Source organism: Zingiber officinale, chromosome 11A (genome assembly GCF_018446385.1).
Source record: "Zingiber officinale cultivar Zhangliang chromosome 11A, Zo_v1.1, whole genome shotgun sequence".
NCBI classification, from domain to species: Eukaryota; Viridiplantae; Streptophyta; class Magnoliopsida; order Zingiberales; family Zingiberaceae; genus Zingiber; species Zingiber officinale.
The window spans coordinates 29536756-29542273 of NC_056006.1; the positions used below are offsets into that span (position 1 = coordinate 29536756).

General features: G+C 35.8%; 1 long non-coding RNA gene across 2 annotated transcripts; it reads left to right on the forward strand.

Annotated features, from left to right (window-relative positions):
- The first annotated feature begins 1010 nt into the window (after positions 1–1010).
- Positions 1011–4180, forward strand: LOC122030943. Of its 2 annotated transcripts, XR_006125673.1 has the most exons (6): positions 1011–1506; positions 1744–1849; positions 1952–2269; positions 2441–2521; positions 2608–2730; positions 3801–4180. It is a non-coding gene; the product is annotated as an uncharacterized LOC122030943 (long non-coding RNA). The 2 variants fall into 2 exon arrangements; XR_006125672.1 differs by having other exon boundaries at positions 1952–2521.
- Positions 4181–5518: the final 1338 nt, after the last annotated feature.

Below are 5518 nucleotides of genomic sequence, written 5' to 3' on the forward strand. Positions count from 1 at the left end.
ATGTGCCCTTCTTCGTTGCAGTTGTAGCAACAAACCGTTCTTCTTTTTCGCTCATGCCTCTTTGTCTGCGATCTAAATTTATTAGAATTAAAAACTTATTGAAACGCTTCCGATTGGTCGATCGAGACTTCGGAGTCAGAATCGTTTGTTCTTGCCTTTAAGGCAATGTTCTGAATTATTTTCTCCACTTCATTGGGCTCTGCAATCCGAGATTCGTGAAGTTCAAAAGTTGAAAATAGATTTTCTAAAGTACTTACCTCGAAGTCTTTAGAGATGTAGTATGCATCTACTAAGGACTCCCATTCTGGAGTTCTGGGGAAGGCGTTGAGCGCGTACCGGATCAAGTCCCGGTTCGTTACTTCTTGTCCAAGGTTGCTTAGTTGAGTTATTAGCTCCTTAATCTTTGCTTGGAGTTGCGCTACCTTCTCGCCTTGGTTCATCCAGATGTTCGTAAGTTGAGTCCGGAGGATATCGCATCTTGCAAGCTTCACTTCGGATGTACCTTCATGAAGCTCCAGGAATTTTTCCCAGAGGTCTTTCACGGAGTCGTAGCTTCCGATCCGACTCACCTCTTGTGGTGGCAGCACGCTAAGCAGGTGGAACTCTGCCTTTCCGTTGGCGACAAACTCGGCTTGCTCCTTCTTGCTCCACTGATGCTCTTCTTTGTCTTTGGGAACTTTAAAACCATCACTACAAGAAAATTAGGATTTTACAACACTTAAAAGACAATATTTTTTTTTAAAAGCGTTATCTTTTTTTTTAACAATATTTTTAGTGAAAAGCGTTGTCTATCTCTGTATTTTCTTATTAATAAATAACGTTTTTTTAAAAATCATTATCTATTAGTGATTTTTGTAAATCAAAGACAACGCTTTTTGAAAAATATTATCTATTAATATTTTTATAGTGTTATGTTATTTATTGTCAAATTCTCATCTAAATTTAGAATGACATAAACCGTTAGATGCAAATAGAGACCTAGGAGTACAAAAATCCTAGATTACTTGACATCCACCTTTCTCCTGAATCTCTCCTACCGAACTCCTCTCACACTCTTCTACTCCCGAATCCCTCTCATGCATACGCGCACTCTCTCCCCATCCCATGCCCTTTCCATCCAACCCCTCTCCGATGAACCTCTCCTCGTGAACCTCTCCGATGAACCTCTCCTCGCGAACCTCTCCGATGAACTCACTCCTCTCTGTCTAATGATCCTTTGCCGAATCCCTCTCCCACTCAATCTAAAATTTCCTCACCCTAGACAGCGGGCAAAATTTTCTCGCCTTATTTCTTCACCTCTTCGTCAAACAACAAATGCCCTGATCTCTTCCCTTCCAGTTCACTATAGCCCCTAACAACAAAGTACTTGTGGACCTCGATCTTCCGTTATGCAGGCCCAAGTGGTTTCGGACGACGAGAAGGAGTACACCCACTGCACCTACGACTCCGGCATCGTGACTGGACTTAGCGTCGATGCCTTCCTCTTGCTTGCTGTTGGCGAGTCAGGTATTCATCATGTCCGTCACCAGGTGTTACTTATGCATCCCCTCGATCAAACGCGACAAATCCGGCTCTTGCACCGTCTCCCTCTTTTGGTCTTTTTGGTAGTTCGAGTATACCATAACCCCCACCCCCTTCCCTTTTGTTTCGATTTTGCAATGCGACATCCCATTTTTCTACAACACTTGCGACCGTCGATTTTTCCCCGATGCATTTAACTGCCTCTTTTTCCCTGATCCGCAGTACCATCAAGGAATCTGTCGCATTGCCTCCTTCGTTCTTCTCTCATGATCTAGGGAGGGATTCGCCGATGGCTCTCCTCTTCCGCAAGACCTATATTCTTTCAAGGGTAAGCAATCGTCTCTTCTTTTCCTTCTATAGTTGTCGTCTATTGCTCTCCTCTTTATTTTCCTTTTTTTTTCTATGGAAAATTTGTTCTTTTTTCTTGCAGTGATAGTTGGTGAAATTATGAATTTTATTGCATACATCTTTGCCCTAGTTGTTTTTGTTACACCACTGGGTGCCTTGATCATTATTGTCAGGTAAGAAATGTTGAATCTCAAAGTTCTAGAAATACAACTTTTAATTAATATCAGAAAATAGCTTTTGGCTGAGAAATGGTAGATACAGTGCTATTTTGGCCCATTTCATTCTGAATGAGAGGTTGCAGAGGATGGGAGTCTTAGGTTGCATGCTCTGCATTGTCGGTTTGACAGTCATCGTGTTCCATTCCCCATAGGAGAAGTCGTAACGCTGTTGAGCAAATTTGGTATTTGTCAACCCAATCTGATATGTTGTAGTGATAATTTTGTGCTTGGTATATTGTAAATATAATTTAGATCGATGGTTGTGCAATTCAATCTCCCTGCTATGTTTTCATGTAAATTTGCATCTGATGCATGATATATTTCTTGTTTTCCCATCATTCTTTTGTACACAGCATCTGCAGTTGCAGTTTCCCTAGTGCTCATGTTGCATTGTGCACCACAATTTGGGTAAACAAATATAATAGCTTACTTAGGTATTTTCTGACGATAATGACTCTATGATCGCTATTTTGTTGGTTTTTTCTTCTCTTTACTTAATTTAAATTCATTAGTTGTGCAGGTGATAAGTATTAAGGTGAATAATAATCAAGCTCACATTAGATGGTATCAACCAAGCTGGCTACTTCCAAACATGGGTTTTCACTATGCTCGCAATTTCCTACATTGTAGTTCAATGAATTAGGTGAGTTGCTTTTAGTTGTACACTGGTTTAACCAGTCATGCTTATATTCCAAATCACACTGAATTTCTGCTTGTTTTCTATTTATTTGCTCTTAGACTACCCGTATATATATGTTTATAGGATAATACTGAACTAATTACGTGGTTTTCTTTGATGCTTTCCAAGCTATACTGATTTAACCAGTAATGTGTATATTTTAGATCTGAAGAATATACTGCTACTTGAACACACTTGATTTTTTTTCTTTTAATATGCATGTTGCACGTACTTTAACATGTATGGCATCTGTCAAGAAGTAAATTATGATCATATATGACCAAGGTGAGCCTCTATTTTTCTTTCATTTTAGCATTGTATAGTTATCTTCTTTCATTTGATCAATTACTTTATTCTGGTACACCAAGCTTGATACATTGGCTTGTTTATTCACTTACATAAGGTCTAGATCAAGGTTACTTGAATTTTTATTACATCATGGTAGTCTGCTGGTTCCTATGGTCAGAAATAACTATCTTGGGTGACTTCAGGACTAGATTATTGTATAAGATAACTTGTGGGCTTTCATGTAAATCATATACAAATATGTTTGATAGAGGACCCCCTACATTCTCCTGTTTCATATTTCATGTCTATTATCTTATATTTGAATTTTCTTGTTCATATATTCTTTTCATTTCCCACATAATAGATTTGCATTGTTGCTAGAGTTAGTTTTGGGTGACAAAACTTTGACCGAGTTTGAATCTCAACATTATGAATTTATAAACACCTACATAGAGAAGATACTAGTTATCCCAGTTAGACCTTGCCATGTGGACTTTAGAAATAATCTTACATGTCATCGGCAAGGTATTTACTTTCCCTATATTTGCCTTTATATTTAGATGGTAGTTTTATTCCAGTTTACTCTGTTCTAATGCATCAATTTCTTGATATTTTTTGGAATAATGTTTTGACTTCTTAGATGATAGAAGTTGAGATTGTGGAAATTTTACATGTCGTTTGCTTATTCCTGTTGTCTTTCATTAGATTTTGAGATTATGGAAATTTTACATGTTGTACATTTTCAGATATTTTGAAGGTGAATGGAGGTATTCAGAAACTCCAACTAAATAGTTCGGGTATGGATGATTACAGGAGTAGTAACTACATGCTATGTGACACTACATCCGAACCCTAGGGGTGTGATTGGGAAGTACTTCGATGAAGAACTATTAAGAAGGCTTCGGGATTTAAACGAGAAGATGGTTAAAGCCAATGAGTAAAGAACATTCAAGTCAAGAGGATAAGTAACATCTATCAAGATCCTTTAAGTTCATGCAATAAGATGTAGTCGATAGGAGTAATTTTAAGTGTCTCCTAATTAAAATTTCTTTGTATGCGAGTAATTATATTTGTTATAGAAGTGTAAGGATGATAATTTATATATTTATCTTGGTTGTTTATTTAATAATATGTTGTTGATTGAAGTAGATTCATTTTTATTTATCTTTTGTTTGTCTTGGGTATTAAAAGATAATAGTTTAAAACCTCTTATCTTTTACTAAAAAAGACAATATTTTTATGCATTATGAAACTATTGTCTTTGCTAAAAAAAGACAATGTTTTTTATGTGTTGCCTTTGCAAAAAATGATAATGCTTTTAAAGCGTTGCAAAAGCGTTGTCTTTGCTACAAACGACAACATTTTAAAGCGTTGTCTTTGAGTAGACTTTTAACAACAGTGCTTTTAACAATGTTTTTTCAGCTACATAGACAACGCTTTTAAAGCGTTGTCTTTCAGTTTTTTTCTTGTAGTGAATAATATTCACGAACTATATTCATTAATAAAACTCTTATCAATATGCTAAATAAATAATAAAATAAAATAAATAAATAAGTTTGAGTTATCAAACTCAATAACTAATCAAAAAATAAAAAGTTTCAAACAATCAAAAAAGCTTGAATTGAGAGTTCGATAACATATAAACGAACCAAGATCGAACTAAGCTCAAGGCTCAAGCCCTGCAAGCTTGAATTGAGAGACTGATAGTATCTAAACAAACCAAACTCAAGTCAAGTTTTAAATAAATTCAAGTTCATAAAAAATAAACCACGCTAAGCTTGAATAATCATTTCAAAGGTTTGGTACATTTTAAGTTCGGCTTGACTTGACTCGGTTATCTTACCAAACAAGCTTGAACACCCTAAAGCTTAGCTCGACTCAACTTAGTTCGACTCGGCTATTTTATCAAATAAGTTTGAACATCCTAAAACTCAATTCAACTGGGCTCATTTAATCGACTCGGTGCATTTACAGTCTTACTGGCTGGTAGCTGACCTGTATTGGGGCCTTTGCCCATACAATGCTCCTAGCTCCCGAGCTGGTTTTTTGAATTTATTTTCTATAAGAATCACTCGTACAGAAGCTTGTAACTTAAATCTGTTAAAACCAAATTATTTTTATGGTATTTAGAAGAGCATAGAACGGGACCATAACCACTATTCATAGAGTTAACCTTTCAATCTTTTGTATTTCTTGTTTAATCATAAGATCTCTGCATATTAAAAGATCACACATTTCATGTCAAATTTGATGTTACCTGATTTATTGATCACACTACCATATATATTAATGCTCAAATATTCAAACCTTAGTTGATCACTTTTAATTGAGCTTAGCCTAATATAACAGTCTGCAATAAGTAATTATTTTATATATAAGACCAACGTTGGATTAAAAATTTTCCACTTGGACTATATATATATATATATAATCTTACGACAAATTTCCAAATAGCGCAAATGAA